The following is a 25292-nucleotide window of genomic DNA, read 5'->3' as shown; positions in this document are numbered from 1 at the left end:
GGCATAGTGAGAAACAGCAGATTCACATTCTCTGAATTAACTTCGTAATTGTTTTTGTGCTATTTATACACCACCTGACATGCATGAGTTATGCTTTCGACAAGTAAGCAAAGTATTTTAGCTTTGTTCTAGATTGATGTAATTTTATTTGAAGCAAAGAACAGTGAATAACTGGGAATAAATGATAATAGGATCTTAATATAGTTTTGTGACAGTTTGAAATAGGTGCTTAAAAGAGGCAAAATGAACAACTCAGAAATGACTGCAACCCGTTGTTTAAACAGAGTCCTCAAATATTTCCTATAAGTAGAACAGACTCTGGAATACTGTCAAATGAAAGTGTAAACTCAGGCTGCTCTGCCTGGAATATCTATGCAATAATGAGAACATGAAAAGCTGTATGAAATAGTGTAAGAGGTATTATTCCGTATTCCTTTAGTTGGGGTGCAGCATATAGATTGGTGTACATTAGCAGAACAGTCCTACCACCTGAATCCATTGCATGTTCTTTAAGACAGTTTTGACAACTTTTAGGGAATTTCTATGGTAATTCTCCTTCAAGGAGAACTAAACACATGTTTGTGCTGAAAAGAGAAAAATTCAATGAACATTCCACTGGGCAAAGTTTCACTGCAATACATGATTCTACATGGAGTCTGCAAAGATGCTTCACAAGAAGATCCCTCATAGGTACTTGCACCATCACCAGCACCAACCCCCTGAGCATTTGCATGGGGCACATCAGCTTGGCCATGGGTCCATTCACCAGCCTGGCTCTGTTGCCCCATGGTTCACCCTGCATTCTCCAGTTCCCGGAAAGTCCACAAGACAATACTGAGGCTTTTTTCTTATCCCATCACCAAGGGAAACTAATCTCTGGTGAGGAGTCCTTCTGCCCTTGGCATTCCTGTTCCCAGCTGCTTTAACCCCTTTTTGCAGCAAAGCCTCCTCGCCCTCCATGGCCAACCACACTGTCACGAATTACCGCTGCTGAGCAGTCTCAGTTAAAATTGCCCTTTCACAACTAAAATATGACTTATTTTTTGCATCCTAGATTTGGATTCTTCCTCTTCTTGTTCACTGAGCTTAGTAAAGTGCAATCATTTAATCTTTTATTGGTCTAGGAAATTTGCTTTCCTTTTTTTCTTGCCGCTCTTGATATTAAGCAGCTAATTCAAAGTGTATTTCATGTCATGTATTTATATAGAGTACTTCCTGGTGTGGGATCATCAGCCAAGTAACAATACTTATAACAGAGAAAGGGTGGTAACTGAGGTGGCATGTCTTAGTGCCTTGCCTCGCCCACTCCTTGGAGCAGGAAGCTTGTCCTGGAGCAGTGGTTCCTTACGGGGTTGCTATGGGCAGTAGTATACAATGTGCTGCAAACAAACAAGAACTGAGATTTCCGGGGGGCGTTCTGTAAAGTAAGTTCCAATTACTATTTTTTTCAGCAGTAACAGTCAAACTAACATTTGCAATAACAAATCATTAGAATTTGAGCATGTGTTACAAGTCTTTTGGTTACTTTATCTCGATACATGCCAGAAGTAACTCCAGCATCTGCTCAGATTTTGCCTTGGTTATTTTGTTCTAAGTCAGTTAGCTGGAGTCAAGGCTAAAGCACTTTCACAAATGAGAAGCTCAAACTAAAGAGTCGCAGCTGGAAAGAAACACAGCTAAATCTTGGGTATTAAGATCCTTTCAAGACCAAGATTAAGAAAAGTTTTTTCAAGTCAAGAGGGGCTCTGCCTAGGTGGAAACCATGGAAACCATCAAGACCATGTTGAGGAGGTAATTCAAAATGTAAATTTGGAATGTGAAATCTGCTCTCAATCATGACCTGAGAAGTGTAATTTTGATGAGTTTTCTTGAAAGGTATTATGCTTCCTATGTTAGCTCAGATACGCAAATGTTGTTAAACAGGCTCAAACAGTGCAGAACTAATTAGCTGACATCAAAGACGTTACTTATTTGGAAGACGATGAAGTAAACCTGATCCACCTGAGCAACATGATCATTTTCTGTGAAATACCCAGAGCATGACTGAAGCTGAGCTGTTTTTTAAGCAAGCCTCACATCCTACAGGAAATTGATAATGCGCCTTTAATTTTGAGCAAGTACAAGGTAGCCCAAACTTTATCAGAAGATTTTGAAACAAATACAGAACTGTACCAAACCCCAGAAATTTTATTTATTTATTTATTTTTAAGTGCAGATAAAAATTAGGGGTAACACTTCAAAGAAATTGATAGTATAAAACCAGAAAGGTGACTCGTGCTTTTATGCCACTTCTGTTAAAGGAAATAGAGCTTTGTGAACACACTGTATGAAGAAACAAAATTTCATCTATGTAATCTATGTCCTTCTACAGATTCACCTCCTAAAACAAATAAACTTACATCAATCTGCTATAGCATCTAATCATCTTGCAAAGTAACCAGTATACAGCAAAGGACATTTTTTAAAACCTTGAATTATTTTTTGCAATAACTTCAAATGTGCAAAAAATGTCTGTTTTGAAAAGAAAGTAAAAGGTTTTTCTAAAAGTTTTACACATACTTACAGAATGCAAAGAATTATAGAATTTTTCACTCCTGAATATACTCAAATGATACCTTTTGTTTGGTGTTCACTGTCTAGTAGAGCTTCGATTAGTAGTTCAGAAGCTAGAATTGGTATAGCCACTTCAGCATGGCTCTGCCCTGTGCTAATTAGTTTGATTGGTAGAGCTAAGTAGCCTGGCTGTAGCACTGTGCTGATGCAATTATACAGCTTTTTGATACATAAGGTAATGTTGTTGCATGGCAATGTGGTGTTCCAGTTCATTAATAACTAGATCAGCTCTTTCCCTAGCATGGCATTGCATTCCCTGCTGTAGGGACTTCTCACAAGGACTTCGCACAAGGGGCAATATCTGAAAATTTACCATAAGGATTAACACCCTGCTGGAAACACTTGAACATTTAGGGTAAGTCAGGTTGCTTTTGCTGCAGCTGATCTTCAATCCTGCCTCAGCAAGGTTTCCACTAAACAGGTGGATTTGTAAAAGACTTGAGCCATATTAATTGAGACTATAAATGAAGAGAGGAGAGTTTTTCGAAGGTGATTTGATAATTGGCATACCCGATCAATAGCTTTGGATTTCTTTGTTTCACAGAATCACAAATGAAGGAGGGACTTCTGAGTTTTGGCTAGTCCAACACCCCAGCTCGAAGACAGTCAGCTAGGGCACATTGCTTAGTGCTGTCTCCAGTTGGGTGTTGAATGTCTCCAAGGATGGAGACTCCACACGGAGACTCCTCAGCCTACATGGGCAACATGTTCTAGTGTTCAATAATCCTTAGAGTCAAGAAGTTTCTCCAGTATTTAAATGTAAATTCTTGCCTTTCAGTTTGTGCTCATTGCCTCTTGTCCTGCCTGGATACCACTGAGAGAAGTTTGACTCTGTCTTCATTGTAACTTCCCATCAGGTAATTATGCACACTAACCCTTCTCCCTGCTCTGTCAGCCTTTCCTTCTGTGACAGATGCTTAAGTCCTCTAATCATGGAATATCAGTCTCCTTAATAGATGTTTGCTAGTGTTAGTCCCATATGACTATGCCTGTCTTGTACTGGGGAGCCCAGAGGTGGACTCAGCTTTCCAGGTGTGTCTCACCAGTGCTGAGTAGAGAGGAAGGATCACCTCACTCAATCTGTTTGTGATACCTTCCTAGCAGCCCAGAAAACTGTTGGCCTTCTTTTGGGAAACTACTGGCTTTAACTTGCCCAGAGGACTCACAGGTCTTCCTTTAATAGTTTTCCATCACTGTCTGGAAGTGGGATTGTATCACTGGCATTATTTCCTTTGTTGCTAATTTATATGAAACCGGTTAATCTTGCTGTCCTTACATCTGACTATATATTTATTTCAGAAACATTTAGGTTCTCTAATCCTTTTCCTACACTTTATAATTTCACTTGTATTAACATCTATTTTCTTCTTTTAAAAATTAATTATATTATTTTTGTTTTTTCTATTTGTTGTTTCTAAATGCAGATCTCTGTTGTTTAGTCAAAGATTACCAGAATTAAGGAGTTCTGCCAAACACAGCATTTGCCATAACTTCAAATTTTAATTAAAGAGCTCACAGTTCAGTTTTCTCAGAACACTTCTTCCCAGTAGTTCTTCTTACAGCTTTTTGCAGTAGGAAATGTAGCCCTTTGAAAAAGAAAATTACTTGCGGGAACTGCGTTCTGTATTTCCATAAAGAATACATGTGTTACAATAACTGATCTTTAAGCAACCACTAGTTTGCAATCTAGTAATTAATTAATTTTTATTCTACTGAGATTAAAATACAGCTATTTGCTGTTTTTGTGTAAAACTTTTGCTTTAGTCAATTAACTTCTATAATATTAACAAATGTAATGATTTAGTGGTCATTGCATAGAAGTGTTGTGTAACAAATAATTTGAAGTCTATGCAAAGTCCTCAAGCTTAATTTTTATCCATTACAGACAAAGATATTAAAGAATGAATTTTTTGTATGGTCTTATCTGAAGATATCAAGCTTCATTTTTTGGGGGTTTTTCCCCCCTCATATAATGTATATTGTTGCGTTCTGTAAATAAGAATGTGGAGAAACCTGCACATTTAATACTGAATTTGGATAGGAATAGTATTGCTTGCTAATATTAGTATCTTGTATTGCTAGTTTTGGCATGTCAGAAATTCTTCCCTTTTAAGTAGAATGAAATAAATTTTGGGAAATCAAAGCAATTTTCATATGCAGTCAGATTGCAAAAAATCTAAACTGTGACTGGAGAAGTTAGAAGCTAGAGAAATCAGTGCCATAGGTCTTGTAATTGTAGGCCAAGAGCTAGATCAGAAATATTGATTTCCATTAATTACTGGGAATTTCTTAACCTAAGTCATCTAAGGACCAGTTTGTTAATGAAAGTTCTGTTTTACTGAACTGAAACAGCAACATATCCCTGTATTTGTATCATAAGTTAGGTTTTCAGATTAAAATGGAGACTAACTAACTTTGCAGCACTTCTCTTAAGGTACAATATTCTTTTCTTGGTTTTACAGCTGGTGCAAAGAATAATTAACTTGGATGCATGAGGCTAACCACTGGCCAATTTCTCTCTATTTGCACCTTTTTTATAGCAAACTGAGAGTGTTCCTGGTTCATAGTATTATAAATGTGAGGAGATTCAGGTCTGAAAAAATTAATGATAACACAGCAACTTTAATGCTAATAAAACCTATCTCCTAATTTGTAGAACTTTCAAAAGTATTAGGGAAAAGAGTTAGGGAAGGGGATTGACAAACCTCTGTATTAATGCAAGAGAAAGTGCAATGAAGAACTTGTAATAAATCTTGGACAACGTGGTTTCAAAACCCCATTATCACTCCAGCAAATGCAACCATAAGCACAATTAACTTTGGTTGCCTTTAACAGGATGCAGATGTCTCACGGCATGATCTGTCAGTATGCTTAATTAACTGTCCATCCTAAAAATGATGAACCAGGAACTCTTTGATTTTGATCATTTACAGATGACTTAGAAAAATGTTTTTACAGAGAACACATTTCCTTTCAAAGCATTCCCTTGCCTGTCTGTTACTAGTCCTAGTAAATTTAAGGGGTTTGTGCGGAAAATTAAAATCTTCCATAACAAAAACCACGAGGGGGAGCTCATATCACCATGGTTTGTTTTCTTTTTTAATACACTGACCAAGTGATCCTCTGTGGTTTAAAGAATTAAGCATGAGGTTTTTTCTTTAGCAGTTACAGGTCTTCAGCCTTCTGCTTAACAAGACCCAATGAAAAGTTATCTGATGCGGACATTTCTGAATGTTACTTTTATATAGGGGAAGAATTAAACAGGTAAGATCCTTATTTTGTACAAAACCAGTAAAGAAAAGAAGGTACTGAAGCTCATTTGACTCAGCTGGTCTCTACTGAGTTCAGAAATTTTTCTTTCAAACTTCATTTAGGTTTAGTATTCTTTTTGTGTCACTGCACTGAAGAGGAAAATGTTCACAGGCAACAATTGTCGTTGATGTACTTTTGCATTATCATACGATCATAGAATGGCTTGAGTTGGAGAGGACCCTAAAGATCGTCTTGTTCAAACCACCTGCCATGAATGCCTCTCATTAGATCAGGCTGGTCAAAGCCTCATTCAACCTGGCCTTCCAGAGATGAGGGACATCCACAACTTATTTGGTGAACAGAAACATATGTAAAAGCAGAAGAAATCCATTCTCAAGGCCTCATGCTACAAAGAAAACATATTGCATTATCTGTTAATTAAATGTGAGCATAGTGTAAGACTGGGGAGCTTAGATCTATAGTGAATTTCTAGAGAACTGTCTCAGAATTATAAGATGGCACAGAGAATTTGCTGTTTGAAACATATATAATTAGGAGCTGTTATATGGAATTTGAGTATATTTATTAACCAGATAGCCACATATTTCCAGAGTAGATATAGCTAGAACATTTTATCCCTAGTTACAGGAAGTCATTCTACAAAAGTGGTAATAAGAGGAAGATAAAAAAATTGTATTATTTGGACAAGGAAAGTGATTGACAGACAATGTGGGAAAAATATTTACATCAAATTTTGCATAAAGTAAATACAGTCACTTGGATAAAATCATTGATAACAGAGATAAATGGGTAAGTGCTCAACTTTGTGTAGGGAAGATAGAGGTCAGATAACACCTGGATAACTTAGATGTTTGCAGCTGACTGGGTCTTTGGTGCTTCGTCCTGACTACTGCTCCTACAGTGCAGGCAGATAAAACCTCAGCAACAGGTATAAAGTCATAATTGTGGAGAAAGGGGTTCTGGAAGACTAAAAGCCCTTAACCAGTGCTTATTTTTGAAAGGAGGAGAAGCAAGCCCAGAACTTTAGTGTGCTATGCATAACTTCCATTCCTTCCAACTTGAGAATTTTTTAGAGAAATAATCAAATTTCACTATTAATGGTGAAGGAAAAAAAACCTAGCAGACGGTAACAGCTACTGTCTTCCAATCAATCTTACCCTGTTCTGCGGTATGCTAAGAGACCTTGCAGAGAGAGTAAGAGTAGATATCAAGTAAGTTTTTGGCACTGTTCTCTTTGTTGTTCTCACAAGCAATCAAGGGAAACATGCCATGTGCAAATATTTACAAATAAATGAAAAAATGTTTGGAATCTATTTCAAGAGTAGATGGCAGTGATGTGTTTCAGCATACAAAGAATTTTTTTGGCTTTTCACAGTCTTTGTTCTTGGTCCTCTACAGTTCAGAGCTTTTGGTGGTGGTCCTTATGTTGCTTCTGGCTTTACAGCTGAAACCAAACTGAGGGGGTGTGGCAGGGCTTTGCCAGTCAGGATTAGGTAACAAATCTGAGTGTGTATCAGTAATGTCATGTTGCTTTACAAAAGGCAAGAAGTGAAGAAATAAGATAGCTTTTGACATTTCAACTGTTGAAATCTCAGAGCTGCTACTGCTTACTGTTGTGGTGGAAAATCTCTCAAGAACAGGACTCAAGTAGTCTTGTTAGAAACTGATACTTCATATGCAGCTGGGTAAGTGCACAGTTGCAAACACACAGGTATAGATAAACTATTTAACATGTTTCATATATGTATTATGCCCCAAATTAGTAGTTTGTCCTGGGTAACAGCCAAGTAAGGTGAACAAATCCTTTAGCAGCAAATCCAAAGTTACTGGTAACAGAAATTATTTCATAAATAGGTTGTCAGTTACATAAATTTACTAGTTTTCTTCCAAACATTAGCTGTGACTGCATGCTTCCTAATGAGAGTCTAAGGTTGCACAGTAAAATTATTTTAAGACATAGAAGATTACTAGGAATAATTCATGATTAGGAATTGATTTCTGCAGCAGTTCATTTTTGTGAAATAACTATTTCATTATATATCCTCTTCTGTACTCTTCAGATGAGTGACTTGAAAAAAAATCCATTGTGATAAAGCAGTTATGGGATATATTTACCAGCACTTAGAAGGACTTCATTTGGTAGCAATATAAATTCTTAACTCTGGTGCAGGGAAATTGATGTTTTATGAAATTTGGACTACATACTCTTTCTACTCATAGCTTATTTAATATATTTCAGACCAAATACAACTTCAATGACTGGAAATAGAAAGGATCCTAATGGTTTCAGTGAGAGACAGGTTCTTTCCTCTTTATTTACAGATTTTGAGGTTCATCTTAAGTTTATATATGTTCTTCTTCACAGTGTTTTATAGCAAACCTGAAAAAATCTGACTGGTGGCACAGGTCTGTAGCAATTCAAGAATTCCCAAAATCATCTCTTCGGTTCATATTTTTATTAACTGCTAAAGGGACTAATCATGACACTGTTGTTTTCAGAGATCACTGGAAAGATATGGTTTTTACCTGTCAAATTTGATGATAACACAATCCTAGAAAATACAAAATTATCTTGGCTGATGAGTAGGGGAAGAATATTGGATTAAAATTATATATAATTCTAGATCTTGTTAATATATCTATTATGTAAAACATGAAAGCAAGAGAAGGAAAGAAACTGCAATATTTAACTAGAGTACAATGAGCCTCTAGAAATATTTTATTTGTAGTACCTTGCAACTTGAAGATTGCATAGGTGAAGCATTAATTGGTAATAGATTTCAAAATTATTAAAAATGCAACAGAAGCCTGTTTCAGTGCTTTATTCCATAGGAGAAAAATGAATCTTTTATAGATTAACACAAGTTTTCTTGTTCTTGCTGGAAATCCGTGTTTGTATCCTGTCCTACAGAGAAATGATTTGTGGTACCACAGTAAATTTCCTGGCATTTACAATTGGTTTCATTCTACTGGAGTGAATAGGTTTCAGAGCAGGGATAGAGAGAATTCTGTTGCCGAGGAGACTGAATGTCAACCATAGGAAAACCATACGGGGTATCTGAGTGGGGCAGCACATAATACCTGGCTTCAGTTCACAGATGCTGGCATTCAGTAATGTAACCAATGCCATTCAGGACTGTAACCAAGAGAAAAAAAAAGAACTTAGGAAGGACTTTAAATTGCTTTGTGAGGAGTGATTAAGGGCAGCCTTGTAATATGGTTATCAGCTGTGAACCTGCCTTCTGTTCAGAGGACACAGCGGAGAGCAGGTCCCAAAGGGAAATTGGTTGGGATAGGGGCTTTAACTGGCTGAACAGGCGGCGAGGGAGGACACAAACCCAGGTGCTGGCTGTCTTTACACACGCTGTGAATACACACAGTGGTTGCCCACGTGAATGTGTGGTGAGTGCTGTCACAATGAGAACTAACTATAGATGAACTGACAGTGGGCTGGGAGAGAAATTGCTTGCTGTTGCTGCCCACTGCTCGTGCTTCATAACTCCTGAGGATCAGCAGAGAGCAGCATGGGGTCTACACATTTCAATTTACACTCTAAACTAGTGTATGTAGCTACTTACCATTCACCCTGAGTAGAGCATTTCTACAATTAATTTGTTTTAAGTTGAATTAAAACTGCTTTAAACTTATAGCTGGGGGGTTGGACTTTTAAAATTGATAGAACAAAGTATAAATGCCCAGCTTCTTCCAGTTTATAATTTTATTTGTAACAGTAGACCAAAGAAACAAAAATTACCTTACTGTCCAATATTTGCTAGTCAACATCTGTGACTTTAATTAATGAACAAGTTATACTGGCCTAGAATATAGAGAACAAGGGCATTGCTATAATAATACCCCAAAGTATAAAAACTTCAACTCAAACTGAAGTCAAGCTCAGCAGCACTCAGCCACATCAATAAACAGCTAGAGTTTTGCAAAGGTGCATCCTATTCACACCTACAGAAATACTTATTTAGTTTTGCAACTTATAAAAAATGTAACTAAACACACATAAGGTAATGCAAACACAGCTAATTTTTCACATCTAAGTCTACACTTTGTATATAAAAAATATGCAGTACATGAAGTAGGTTTATACATATACACATAGGTATGTATTTTCAAATGTGCTGCTAGAATTCTATTAAAAAGAAAAATCTGACGCCAGTGAAAATGTCAGCTTTGGATTGTTTGTTGGTGTTGTTATGTTTTTTCATTGTTGTTGCTGTCCTGTGTTAGCTTTTTTCCTTTTCTTTTCTTCCTTTTTTTTTCTTTTTTCCTTCCAAGACTGGAAGACACTAATATTTGCATTTCAGTTTTCATGGTACTCCTGCTCATTGATGACAGATTTCTGATGATACTTTAAATATTCTAGTTGAAAAACATGGTAAAAGATAACTGACATTCAAATGACCATATGGAGATGGCACAATAAAATTATCACTTTATTGTGACAATGCAGTTTTTTGGCTTAAATATTTCATCTTAAACGCTTAAAAGCTTTTGTCTTGGAAGTTTCATCATCTTTCCAGAGCTGTCTCATTAAAGGTGTGCACAACTGTGTTTACATTGAAGGTGGATAGTAATATAATGTCCAAGGAACCGTTTTCTTAACTATTCCTGAAATGGGGATGTAGCTGCTGCAAAACTGTGCTTGTTTTGCAGAACTGTAAAGCTGTATTCTATGCAGAATAACACCTGGTGTTACCACCTAGTGGTTTTGACAGCTGGGTTGTGATTACTTGAGGGTATTTATTATTGCAGCTGGTTGGAGGTGTGTTTTTCACACTCCAGAAACACAGACCTATGACAGACCTTTTAATGTAGATTTAACTTTGAGTAAGTGACCTGACCACAGGTTTGCAACAAGTCAAGAGATAAGGCAAAACTCCATCAATTTCTGTACTCTCTGGTAGTCCCTTAACATCCCTTGCCCTTACATGTATTTACATCCCCTTGTGAGAGATCAGGTTTCATTCCAGACGTGTTTATGAGTTATACATTGAAACTAAACAAGAAGAGTCATAACACGAATTACTTCTGCTTGAGTATGTCACCATCTGACTGCTCAGATATAAGACCACATGCATTTTTCTCTGGGAGGATTCTGTGCTGTAACAGAGCTAATCAAACATGGAAGAGAAGAACTGAATGTATGAATGGCTTATTTCCTGGATTTATATAATTTCAATTGGTTGATATGCCATGTAAGAACCTGAATATCAACCTATGTGAATTTTATGTTTAGGAATTCATAACAGGTGAAATTTACTAGGATAAAGCATCAAACTGTGAAACATAAAGAGTTTGTTAACAGCAAAAGCTATGTTAACATGATATTTGGGGAAATAAAGCAACAAGATGCATTAGAATCAGAGAAAACAATCTAATTTTTGCAATAAGTCAGTGTTTTTATATTTTTCATAATACACAAATCTAAGAAGCAGAAGGAGTATGCTCTGCATATGTGTCTTACACATATATTACTGGTTAAAAACCAAACATTTTTACATAAAAATATTTTGGCAGTAAGTTATAAGAATGCAGGTGTCACCCTGTGATAAAAGGAATCTTGGTTGTGTGGCAGCATAAAAGGAAAAATTAAGGGCATGAATTGTGGCATTTTTTTTACTACCCAGATAAAGGAGTACTCCTGAGCAGTCTTGCTGGCCTGTCACTGAACTTCCTTCTAATACAGGGAATCAGAAGACATCTAAATTTGTTGTGGTTTGTATGTGTGTGTTTTTGACATTCCATTCATTGTTGCAAATAAGTGTGACGCAGAGGACAGAGAAGCTCAGCCAGATGAGACCTATTTGTCTTTTGTTTATAGCCAGTGGCCAATCCCCTTCCTCAGATGCTTGCTTAGGGTGGAGAGCAGCAAATAAAAAAATCATGTAAATGAAGTTAAGGGTTATGTAGATATCGGAATAGGTTTCTTTTGAAATGTAATGGAGCTGAGTTTTAGGTAAAAAACTTGTTTGGCTGGAGAAGAGGCAGAAGATTTAATAGCTCTGACAGTCAATATATTTTATTCAGCAGCAAATTTCTTACTGTGATTTGTTGGGAGGAAATGCTGGTCTCTAACTTCATTCTAATAAGGAGTTCATTCAACTGCTTCAGAACATTCTCAGTGTGCAACAAGGATAAATGAATTGAAATTCAGTCATGAAATCCAGTCTTGACTCTGACACCTGTCTGACTTTAGGGGACAGAAAATTTCTCTGATAGTGTTTGGGTGATGGGTGAAAATACTAGTGAAGGTCAGTCTTGTGAGTCACCTGATGCAGTGTCGAACTCAGTGCAGGCTAAACTGATGATTTCTGCTTGTTTTGCACGCTTGGGATCTATACAGGGGCATGGAGCATATCAGTCCTCCTTGTTTGGACTAACTCTTCCAGCTGAAGGAGCATGTCAGTCTATTTCTGATGATAGCTACCCATTTTTAAACTCACACATTATCCAACCAGCTGTCAGGTATTACAGAATCACAAAACTAGTTAGGTTGGAAAAGACCTCTGAGGTTATTGAGTCCAGCCTTTGACCAGACACCACCTTGTCAACCAGGCCATGGTGCTGAGTGCCACATCCAGTCTTAAACGGCTCCAGGGATGGTGATTCCACCTCCTCCCTGAGCATTCTGCCCCATATGCCTTAGTCATGTAAGTCTTTTTTGTTCATATCTTCTTGGCAGGATTTTTAAAATCCTGTTTGCTTTCCAGGGTTGTGGGAACTGCTTTTTTTTTGTTGATATTTTTTGGTGGGTTTTTGTGGATACAGTAAGTACAGAATTGTTCCATGCTTATTAGCTACTTAAAAGATGAGTAGTACTCAAATGATCCTCTTAATATACATGTTTTTAAGCAATGTCCTGTAAGGAAATTTCTTTCTTATTCTCATAAGCATGTGAATGGTTCCACTTTAGTCAATCTTAGTGTAAAATTACAATCTTTTACATCAATATATACAAATATATACAATTATATATACATACATACAGATGAATACGCAATAAAATAACTGCATTATATTAAGTCCAAGATGTAGCGCATCATAAAATGATTATTTTTTACTAATGCTAATAGCTAGTACATTTTACTCACTCAAGTATGTTAATTGATAGGGTGAGACTGTGAGTTACCTGTGTTTTACTTAAGAAAAACTGACATGTGAACACAGGCGCTTCGTAATGGTCAGCTCATAGGTAGCAAGTGGAACAAGATTTGAACCTACTGTGCTAGATGTACTGATTGAGTACAACACATGCAAAGAGTCCAGTGAAGGGAAGATGTGCAGGCTCACTGCATGTGCCACCTCTATATTTGCAGAAGCCTGGGATGTCCCAATGTCTGGTAGCCATAGAAAGCCGCTGCCTTGATCAGGCTGCCAGGAATGTGTAAAATCCTGTACAAATGGTCAAATTATTTTTTTCAATTTGTACAAAGTTTCTGGGGAAAAACAGATCTCTAGGGGGAAGATGATGCACATGGATTACATGTGGTAGCCCCCTAGTAAGTGTCATCTCCTTTTTAAGACTCAATGCTTTGAAATACTTTGAAAAAAAGATATACTCGTATATCTTATGAACTTGAAAAGCAGTTCTCTGTGTAAAAAGGGGGAAATATCTGACCTTTCTTAGGGGTAGGTAATTGATAGTTCCTAAAGGCTGCATTTTGTAAAAGTTTTTGGAAATTTCATGATAGTATCAGTTGTTTTCAGTTAAACGAATTGCGAGACATTGAGCAATATGAAAATATTTTTATCTGTTTGAAGCAATTAATACCTGAGAATTCAGTTTATGCAGTATTTATTGGTAAGGATGACACACTTCAGATATTGTAGTAATATCATTCAGTGAAAACTATTACCACTTGTGCTGCACATTCCAGGGAAGGATATTTTTTCATAATTTGACAGGTTCTTTTGTATGGCACATTCCTTAAAATAAATTACACTAGTAACAAGAGAGGCAAGTGCTAGTAATCTCCCATCCTCAAAGCAGTTTGTCAACAATCTGTGCAGAGAATGTTATAAATTAGGATGATGGAAACAAAACCTTACCCATCTATCTGATTTTCTTCAACAAAGAAATCATGCGTGTTTTGAAACCTCTGAGGATGCTTAAAAGTTTTCTGTTAAGCTTGCATCTGACTGAATTATTTATTTAGACTGACATGATTCTTTGATTCTATGACATAAAATTGTCTTTATATGATGAACTGCTGACCCTTCTTCTGATCTTCCTATTTCATATCATCCACTACCACGTATTACCATAAATTAATGCATATTAAAGCTTAGGGCAGGACTCTGCTCCTCACAGTGAATTGGAATTGTTTGCAATGGACTAGAGCCCTGACCAGTCTAAAGGAAACCCAATAGGATACAAGCGCTTGTCATAGGAGCATCTAACTCTTCGTCTGCCTCTCAAAGGTCTATCTGATTTGTTTGGGTGTTGGGGTTTTACATTTCTTCGTGGCAGGCTTCAGTGTAGTTTTGACAGTAGGAAACACAGTTATTGGTTAAATAATACTATTTTAGTAAGAAGACCTTTCTAACATAATGAAAACATTATCTTCCTTTGTAATTATAGCACAATCTTTAGTCTGTGTTTCCTCTTCCAAGGTTAGACATCTAAAATTAGTTAATTGCAGAACAACTTTAAGATTGGTCTGATTTTCACAGCTGGCAAATGTGATCTGTGTAGCCACTGCACGTTTCACAAGGCTCACTGAATTTCATGGTTGAAGAAAATGGAAGCACTGAGTTGACTCTGGAGTGGCCAGCAGTGACAAGGGCAGGTGCCTGTGGCAGTCTGATGGCTGGATTGGAACGGGAGCACAGGGGCTCTGCAGGCAGCTCTGCGGGGCTGTGCTCCAGCTGCCTCTAGGCAGGACAGCACAGGGGAAAGGAGAAACTTCTGCTTTCCTGGACTGGACAACTCAGTCACTGTTATCCCAGGAAACTCTTCACCATGACTGGTAATGTGTCCTTTAGGGACATCTGGCTTTAAAGTAGCTTGGTTAAGCACTGGGATCATACGCCAAGTACTTGACCATTGAATTCTTCGGTTTCCTATATGTCTAGATATGGCTGCATGACAGGTGGTTGCCAAGTGCAACCAAACACAGACAAACCTGACAGGATCCATATCCTGTAATTAAAGTTTCAGTGGCATTCCTGACAGTTCTTCTCCAACTTCTCTTATACCAAAGACCTGTTCCTCTGCTTACATGTAGGTCTTGTACTAGATATGAATCTCCTCTTACCTCTGTCTCTCACATTTTTTGACAGAAGTGATTCTATTCATCTGCAAGATATGAAGACAGATGGAAGTGGTTATGCAATGCATGGAGAGGGGACCCCTTCATGTTCTTAAAATAGTAGAAATTACATTAGAGGCAGAGAATACGAAAAAACTGATTTTGTCTCTTTTCTTCTTTAGATTGAATGAAAATATTTGGAAGATGCAAAAAAATAATAATTATGATAATTTCAAAAAGAGATTTTTTTTTATCAGAGAGAAGGAAAGATGTTATAGGAAACTAGCAATAAGAACAGAGAATAAAGTTTTAAATAATAGAAGAAGTAAAAGTAAGATATACTTCTGTTCAGGAGAAATGTTCTTCTCTTTTGTATGCTACTAGATTCAGGAAACAAGCACATCATAAAGTTTCCAGCACACTGCAGGTTCAAGCTCATGATGAGAAATTTAAACAGGGACTTTCTTATCTGGGTGTATATTTGCCATGTGAAAGCAGCTTCAAAACCTATTACCCTGTCCTGTGTGGCTCCTTTGGGATGAATGAAGGACAGTTTAAGCTGTGGTCTGGTCCATTGCAGAATACAGAAAGTGTTTAGTGAAGAATTCTAGTTAGTCCCTGACCATAATCTTTATTTTCAAGGCAGTTTGATCCCTATGAGGCTTGAGTTGCAAGTTCAGCAATGAGGTCTCTGGTGGCTCCTGTTGCACAGCAGTAGCTTTAACAGTAAACCGCCAGAGAAGCAAGTGAAGGAGTTGAAACCAAAGCAACGTCTTTTGCCTTCTCTTTTATGTCACCTTTCCTTAAGTAAAAGCAAAATAATGTAAGATGGTATTATCTACTTATTTCTCAAAAGAACTGTGAAGGGACTCTAAGTTGCTTTTGGAATACCTCTTTCTAACTCTATACACTAAAATTCTCTGTTAGCTAACACTTTCTTCAAATCTTGCTGGTTTTGCAGAGGTTTTTCCTTTATCAACTTATACATTATTTCCTTTTCTTTCCTTTGATTTTTCTAAAGTATAGAAAATTAAATTGAAATTTCATCAACATTAATAATGTTGAAATATTCTGTATTTAATATTTATTTATGGTTTTCCAAAAGTAAAGCTGACTCAGCCTTTAAATGGTGTTATGTGTAGGTCTCTAAGCCTATAGAACCTATGAAGGTATTTTTAAAGATAACTGGAATATAGGGCTATCTTGGTTTCTGTTTGTGGGTCTTAGTGCTGCTGGCCAGATTTTTATTGGTCAGTCTGGAATGTGTGAAGCTCAGTTTCTGCAGAGATCTCACTTTAGATGCCATTAAAATACTCTTTAGTAATTGCAGAAGACAAGAGCGTGCTTTCTAGATAAAATATCCTTCAGTCTTTGACTATGGCTGCAGCATTCCCTTTCAGAACCTGAGAATTTAATTTAAATATGAAAGCATTACCACTGTCATTAAATTCAAAATACATTTTAAAAGCCATTCACAGCTGTGGTGGCTGGTGAGCCTACGTTACAAGGGACAGAGAGTTTTCAGTAAGACAAGTCCCCAGTACCACAAGAACCGTTTTATGTTAGGGTGACCAAAAAGGCTTCTCCCGGGATGCTTGTTCTGTTATGTTAATCTGTCCCAGTCTGAATTCCCTGGTTGGCTGTCAGCCTCTACCCCTTGTCACTCCTCCAGAGCTTCTCCATTGGTCCCTGTTCCCTAGTCCCGCCTTTTCCCCGCCCCCAGATGAAACTGTGAGCTTCAGCATCACGTTGGTCTTTGCCTCTGCAACCTTTGACAGTGCAGCAGCAATAAATGCTCCTGCCAGAACGCACACAAATGCCCTTCTCGACTCCTTGCTACCGACTATAATACTGAACCCACCCGTGCTTCTGTGCGGGCACACGGGACCCCATGGAGCCACGACAGGGACAGTATTACACAGCTAACTTTTAAAATGCAGTCAGACTGTGTTACTCTTACAGGAATTTTTCTGCACTTTCGGATGCTATATTCATGTTACACTTATTCATAACAACTGCTGTTATCCACTTTTATATGCTGTCCCTTACTTTTTCAAAATTTCAGCTCTCATGGATAGAATTTTTTACAGCATTATGATATAGTTAAGTAGTATATTTAAAACTGCATAGTACAGAAACTCATGAAGAGTAGATTTTTTAATAAAAGATTGTGTTTTATTTAAATATCACTTTTTAAAAAAGTTTATCATGAAAGTAAGAAAAATTATAAAAATCGATGTCACTACTGGAATGGATGATTTAACAAATTGTTTGTTAAGAGCAAAAGTTTTTTTGTTGCTCTGGATTGCCTGTGAACAGTTTATATTTTTTTTCTTTTTTTACCCTCAAATTCCCTTGTTCAAGATTATCCACTGGTTCATCCTTAGTTTTAGTTTGACAGTTATCAGTTCACAATAACTATTTGAAATTAGAGCTGTCCTCACTTCTACTGAAGACAAAGTCACATGAGGTGTTTTTCCTGCTGTATCAGGGGGGAGAACGTGATGGCCTATTTGTGCTGAGAAAAACCCCAGGGGTCAGCAGAGCACATTTAACTGCCATACAGCTATAAAGTGGTATGAAATATAATATCCCACAGCTTTTAGTCCTGTAGTATAGTCAGCTAAAGCACTTAGACCTCGTCATGGCTAAATCCTAATTCAATGCAGCTGAGCATGCACCAGCTGTTATTTTTGGGTTTCAGAAATCAGGTGCTTTAGGAGGAGGGTCAGCCTGTCACCAAAAGCACTTACATTACAAATGCAGAATTAACTTTTCATAGGTGTTCTTGAGTGTTTAGTTGGAGACAATTTCACCTGTAGAAAAATAATACATTGGAATATTTCTTTTTGTAGTCCTCTGTGTAAGTAGTGAGGAAAGTGTGTATCAAGTCTGTTAATGGATTTGGGCTCATAAGAACATACTTTTCTTTATGCTTTAGGGGCAGATGAGAGGCAACCCTCTTTTAGTAACCTTTTAGTGGAAGAAATGTTCAGTAGAATTAATTTTCTTTTTTTCCTTTCTGATTTTATACTGTGTTGCTGAGCTGAATTGTCTTTTCTGCAGTTTCCATGCTGAGAAAAGAAGATTCCTTAAATTGGTAGAAACTTTGGCAAGTGTTTTTTCTAAACCTCTTTCTAAACCTTTTCTAAACCTCACTCCTCTTTCATATTAACAAGCACAGTATTTTATCTTCCATTCCAGAAAAATTAGTGTGACTTTATAACTTTGTGATTATTTTATGGTTTGTTTTACTTTTCCAGTCTGAGTTATGTAATCTTTAATCTCTTTTGGTTTAAATCCCTCACTAGTTTTGTTTAATGTTTTCCTGTTTCGAAGATTCTTTAGGAATGCTTTACTATATCTCCATTTTTGTCCACCTTTCTAATATTTTATGGCAATATTTTTTGGTCGTACATTGTAATAAATAATTACTTAAGGTTTTTGAATACACTTATTTTATTTCTCTCATGATACAAAATTAACCCTGCTTAAGTGGAGAAAAGTAAAATTAGCTATGTTCACAAATATTCAGCATTTAAATTTTAACTTTTGTTAAAGTATGATATATTCAGGAAGTAAGTTCTAATAGGATTATAATCTCAAATGTTATTCTGACCTTTTATAAATGAAAAGGTTATTTTCCTACCCTTGTAAATTTAAAACACCAGAACTGTTCTCTGGCACTGAGGTCAGTGGGCATGGCAGTGTCTATTATTGAACTGGATGTACCTTCCAAAACAGGGTGGCCACATTAAAACTGGATTATCCCATCTCCCAAACAGTGTTCATTGAAACAGAGAATCATGGGAGATGCTAGCTGTGCTGCAACCAGTGCCAGGGATTGTTCTAAACAATCGAACAGTGTAGGTAGCTGAGTTTCGAGGCTTTGTCTGGGAACTGGCACTTACAGAATCATTAGCTGCAGCCAAGGGGACTGAGAGAAACCATCTGATTTTGACTGGGGTAGAGTTAATTTTCTTCACAGTGGCTAGCATTTAGCTCTGTTTTGGATTTGTGCTGAAAACAGGGTTGATAACAGAAATTGTTATTGCTGACCAGGGCTTGCACAGAGCCAAGGTCTTCTCTGCTTTTCCGTATGGCCACACTGGTGAGGAAGTTGGGGGTGTCTGGGAGCTTGGGAGGGCAAACAGCCAGGACAGGTGACCCCAACTGACCAAAGGGATTTTCCAGACCATGTGACATCATGCTCAGTATATGAAGTGTAAGGAGGAAGAAGGGGTGTTTGGATTGATGGCATTTATGTTCCCAGGTCACCTTATGTGTAACTGGGCTCTGCTGTCCTGGAGATGGCTGAACACCTGCCTGCCCATGGGAAGCAGTGAATTAATTCCTTGTTTTGCTTTGCCTGTGTGTGTGGCTTTTGCTTTCCCTATTAAAGTGTCTTTATCTCAACTCATGGGTTTTCTCACTTTTACCCTTCCAATTGTCTCCCTGACCCTGGTGGTGGAGGAGTGGGCAAGCAGCTCTGTGGGGATTGGCTGCTGACTGGGGTTAAACCTTGTCACCATCCAAAACTACTGTCACTGGGGCATTGATCAGTGATGTTTTCCCCAGGAATATTGCCCAGAAACCTGAAGCTGTAGGAATGTCCAGTGGCCCTGTGGGCACTGAGCAGCTCAACAGCAAAAAAACCCTCTTGGGATCCACAAGTGAGATATTTTTCCCTCATTCTTTTGAGCCCTGCACTGTTGACAGTACACAGAGTTTGCCTAACCTGCAGAAGGTTTCACGAAGTAAAACAGTGGCAGCCACTTTTTGCCCAGAATAAAGTAGGAAGAAATACCGAATTTGTATGTCTTTTTTATGGAGCAGCCTAAAGGTAAGAGTATTACATACAATATTAGAGATGAATACAGTCTTCTTCTCTGTCTGAACAGATTTAAGTATTTCTTGCTCCAGGTAAGCAAATATCTTTCAGACTGTCTTACAGCTGCTCAAGTGATTGAATAGATACCATTTAGTCAGAATCTGTGAAAATAATATAAGATTTTTTTGGACAAGACAGAGAGAAATAAAAGGTGTATTAGTGATCCACTGGCATATAGAAAATTGTCCTCCAGCATCTTCACCAAAGACTCTTTTTGGCTAGTTATAATGCACTGTAAAACACAGATGCTGGAACAGTGGCTCTGAGCAGCTGTGTGCTTCTCAATTCCATCACTGTCTCCAATATCTTTGTGGTTAGGACAATTGCATGAGGAAAAAAAGAAAGGTAACCTTAATTTCTGTCAGGCAAGGCAGTGATTTAAATTTGATTCCTCTGCTTCTGGGGAAATGTTCCAACACCTTCAGCAAGAAAAGGAGATAGGAAGATGGTGAAACAGTGACCATTGTGTTTGCACAGGAAACCTGGACTTTGCTATGTTTTTGAAGGAGCTTTGGCATCATTTTGCAGAAAAAGGTCAAAGCTAATCCAAACTGGAAGGAGGCATATCTGTTTGACCAAACACTGTTCATCTCTGTCCTGAAAAGGACACTTCTATCCTCTGTCTTCAGCAGTGCTCATTGCTAACAGGATTTGCACATAGGGAATTGCATTTTGAGATGTCCATTTCTTTAAGAACAAAGAAGTTTCATCAGTAGGTGTGATTTGGTTTTGACTATTAGAATTGAAAAAAATACACAGACTACCAAAACCAAGGAAGGCTTCCTGTAAAACATGCAATTCATAAGTATTTATTGCTGGCTGCTTTATGTTATTCAAAAGCATTACAGATTTTGAGAACTGCCAGTGTAATAACATGTCTTTAGAACAGTCTTTTAATGTTATTTTGGGGCCTGAAGTAATCATTACAGCAGCATGAGGGTTACAGCTAACATGTCTAAATTAGGCCCAGCAGTCATTATCAGTCATTTCAGCATCTCCCCAGCTATTCTGTTGATCATACAGACAAGCTTTTAAAAAGACTGCCAATACTTAATAATTTCTGCAAAAGCACCTTGGGTGCTTTGATATTTCAATATCAATGGTCTCTTTTGTCTTTTGCAGGCTGAAGATGATTCAGCTGAAAGGTTTACATTTCAGTAATGATCTGGAGTTTGTTAAAGTGTTATAATACCATGAAGCTGTTTCACAACTTCACTGTCTGAACTGCTAAATTTTTAGGACAGCAAAAAAAAAAAAAAAAAAAAATCTGTGTATCCTGAGGAAGATTTTTGGCTTTTAAATGTACCTCTTCTTAAAAAAAGAACTTTTATTTTCACTTTTTTTCTCATTTTTTCACAAAGTCAAATAATAAAATGTCATTCTTTCAAAATATTCTTTAATTTCCTGGACAAAGTTTTTAAAGATATAGACTATGCCTTTTCCCCTTAAGAGGTCATAATGATGCAGTCTGTCTGAGAAATATAGTCTACATGATGTCTGCTACCAAATACATTACCCTTAGTTTTCAATTGCAGAGATTAAGGGTGAGTCATATTCAGTAGTACTAAAAATTATGCAGGAGGGATGAGAGCATGCAGAAATGCTGTATGATCTATTCAGACTTGGCATTTAATACGTGCACCTATCCTATGGGTTTCACACAAAGTGCATGCCAGCATAGAACCAGGTAAACAGCTAGTTTAATGCCATCAAAGCATAGTTTAATGCATCAAAGCAAAGAAAATGCCATCTAAGTAATAAAAAGTGGAAAGGAAGACACCATATGAGAATGGCAGAGAATGGAAACGAGTGGGGAGAAAGAACCCATCTGCTGGAGACCTCCCGGACTCTGCTCTGCACATCACCCTCCTCTCCCCTTGTCCTTCGCATGCCTGCACACACAGTGCTTCCCTTCCTGATGGTAGGGGTGATGAAGAAGTCATGGGCAGCTACAGGGGCAAAAGGGAGAGACGGAGTGCCACACTAGGATTGTGAGGCTTTGAGATGCATCGTGGCTTGTAGAGGTAGTAAAGTTTGTGTCAGTGGGGGAAGAAATTTGAGTAGATTTATGTAATTAATTTTCATGGTGTTGTGGCTAATACAAAACCTGTGTGTAATATATGAACTGTTTTCAATATCACTGGTCGATTCTATTTTGCATATGCTCTGCTTTGCAAGTAAATTGCACAGTTTGTGCTAAATTGCTTAAATTGTCCATATTTCAAACAGAAAAAGGTGAATAAGACAGTTGCAACCACAGAGGGATCCATTTTCTTTTTCAGCCAACGTAATGCTGGGAAGTTTAGTTCACGTATGCAGGAACTATCCAAAGGATGTATTCTGTCCTCAGTAGAAGATCTGAATAGTATGATGACATTGTAGATAATGCCCAAGGCCACAAATAATGATGAAAACTGTATCAGTGAATAATTGTTACAGTTTATGTTCTAACTTTTAAATGCTTGATATTCCAAGTTAAAGATCTTCTTTTAATATGCATGTAAGATTCTTAAGACAATATATAGAGAAGGATGGGAAGAGGGCTGCTATTTCAGGCATGGAATCTGCCTGGAGCACAGCACTCCAGCTTTTTTGGGCTTCTGCATAGTTCTGCATAGTTACTTTCAGAGACCACATATATTCAAATAGCATTCAAAGGTTCTGTAGCTTATCCCACCGGTCAGCTCAGCTCCTCTGCTCTTTTCCTTCTTGGTGTTGATGTAATGCACTGCCACACCTTCCTTTTCTGGTTTACCTGTCTCTTCCAATCTGTGACATTTAATCTCTGTCTCTATAACAATGTCAAAATCCACCTTTTTTCCATTCAGTACAATAGGACACTTCAGGTAGTGACACAGTGATACAACGAATCCTTTCTTGTTCATCTGCTGTGGTAGATCTCTTTAAAGTTCCTGAGCACGATTCAATTTTCTCTTCTGCCTCTTCAGCGAAATAGATGCTTGGGCTAGCTTGTGAGTGTCATGGCACAGTGAAGCAAAACAGACAATAGACAGAAAATTGCATGCAGGGTATATCTGTATCTTCAGTATCTTATGCATGAATTTAAAACTTCTCTTATGAATTTAAAACAACTATGCCACAGAAACAGTGCTTTGTGTTTGCTTATTTATTTAATTTAGAGCTGGATTTGAAGAGCAGATAGTTCTAAGAACAGGGACATGATTTCAGAAGAAAGCACTGTTTTGCCATTGCCTGCTGGGAATCCTGGTCTCACCACTCATTCTTTGGTCTTCACAAATAAACCATATGTTTTTGTTATCTTTGTGCAGCTGTGTCAGAACTATTCAACTAAACCATGGCCTGCCAAGTAAGCATGGGCTGTGTGGTATCGCACAATACTGCAAGCATGATCTCTTTTGCAGAACATACCTATGCCATGGCAGTGCTAAATGATACACTGTGCTTCATGCCAGTGCCTGAGATTTGTGTGACAAAACTTCTCTAACAGGAAAAAAAAAAAAAAAAAAGAAAAAACCTGGCAAGGACTACATGTCCAAAGTCTGTGCCCTCTACTTAGCAGCCCAAGGTAGTGACTACCACTAAAGATACACACAAGAGTGCGTAAAAGAGTGGGTAGGATAAGGATAACTGACCAATGTCAACTCATAAATCTGCAGCCATAAAAGCAAATAAGGTGAGCACATTGACTATAGTGGGAATTCCCTGTCTGGCTAGTCAGACACATTCAGCCCTGGATGAGGCTGTTCCAGTTCACCTCATGGGCTTGTCCACTCTGAAAACCAAATGTCCCAGCTCCTGTGAACAGAGAGTGGAGTTGTATAAGCAAGATAAGTTTGTCTCTTTTCATGCCAGAACAACCCTTCATCAGCCCCTTAGGGGCTTCAAGACACACTTTAGGTATAAAAATTTGATGGTTAGATAAGATTGATCATGGAACAGGAAGAATACTTTTGTTAAATGAATTCTGTTTTACTAAAACACTAAGAAACAGATTATGATATCACTTTGCTGCTATTAGTAGTTTTACAATTGTGTGGTGGAAACGTAGTAAAAAAAACGTATAAAATAATAAATTTAAGTCTTTTGGTTATCTCATATTTTTAAGCTAAAACTTATATTCCAAATTGCTTAACAGCTGTATTTCCTTAAAGTGTGGGCAATATTTTACAAAACATTATATTGTCTAGAGAAAGATTGTTGTCTGTCTGTCTAATCCTGATGGGTTAATAATCAAAAGCTGTAAAAAAAAAAAAAATCCTGTGAGGGCATTCCACGTCTCTTAGGCAGAGGAGTATTTTATAGTTCCCATTTACAGTATGTTATTTACTTTGAGGAGAGGTCAGATGGACTATTTGTGCTTTGCTGGATCACATACTTAGGCTATGTTTTCGTCAATAAGGAAATGCTGTTTTGACAGTCAGATTTGTATTCTCTTTATCATAACTGTGGTATGACACAATTTACATTTGCAGATAGACATAAACAAGAATAAGTGTAGGGAAATAAATAATGATTTAAAAATATCTCTTAGATTCAAACAGAATCTGAGTTTTGAGTCTGACTTCAACAAGGAAGGCATCTTGACTTCTGTCAAGAAAGACACTAGTTCTTCACAAAGCACTGATAAGCTGTCTCCTTCGGTTTATTGATTTGAATGCAGCTTTTGCATTTTCAGTTTAAGATAGTATTTTAACAATCCACATTTCTAAATCACTGGTGTTGAGACATCTGTGAGCATGTACCCACAAGGTATAACTCCAAGACTATTCGCGTCAGTGAGAATTTATCTGTTGCAACTTTTGTCATCATGTGGGCTCTGGGTCTTCCATAAACGTGAGGAGTATTTTTATCGTGTTGGAAAACGGAAATTAAGTTTAACACCTTACGGTGACCGCAGGGATTCACATTTGAGTGCTGCAGGGGGTGAGACATGTTTTCTACCCTACGGTGCTGCATAAGTTACCTGTGCGTTCGCAACATGCTGGGCCAGAGGGGATCCCTGTGCCCCTGCACCTCCATGAAGCAGCGGGGGCCCTGCCGGCTCGGTACCGCCCTGCTCTCTCCCGGGGGGCGCCGGCAGCCCGGGCCGGGACCTGCCCCGGCCAGGAGCCGCCACCTGCGGTCCGCCTCCCGGCCGTGCCCGGCCCCGCGGGGAGCCGGGGCGGAGCAGGACCCGGCCCGCCCCGCTGAGCCGCAGGTAGGGCAGCCGCCCACCCCGTTCCATCCCGTTCCGTCCGTGGTCGGAGTCTCGGTGCCCCCGGCGCTGGCCG

At 38.0% G+C, this 25292-nt stretch overlaps 1 long non-coding RNA gene across 2 annotated transcripts; it reads left to right on the top strand.

The window, feature by feature from the left end:
- Window positions 1–1961: 1961 nt before the first annotated feature.
- On the top strand, window positions 1962–21355 carry LOC138103563 (uncharacterized). 2 transcript variants are annotated; one of them, XR_011147754.1, is made up of 5 exons: window positions 1962–2124; window positions 2854–2968; window positions 3392–3470; window positions 5776–5877; window positions 5988–7884. It is a non-coding gene; the product is annotated as an uncharacterized lncRNA (long non-coding RNA). The 2 variants fall into 2 exon arrangements; XR_011147753.1 differs by lacking the exon at window positions 5988–7884 and adding an exon at window positions 21163–21355 and having other exon boundaries at window positions 1963–2124.
- Window positions 21356–25292: the final 3937 nt, after the last annotated feature.

This window comes from Aphelocoma coerulescens (genome assembly GCF_041296385.1).
Source record: "Aphelocoma coerulescens isolate FSJ_1873_10779 chromosome Z unlocalized genomic scaffold, UR_Acoe_1.0 ChrZ, whole genome shotgun sequence".
In the NCBI taxonomy this organism is placed as follows: Eukaryota; Metazoa; Chordata; class Aves; order Passeriformes; family Corvidae; genus Aphelocoma; species Aphelocoma coerulescens.
Note: the sequence above shows the minus strand (reverse complement) of the source record. Positions and strands in the feature narration are given on the sequence as shown.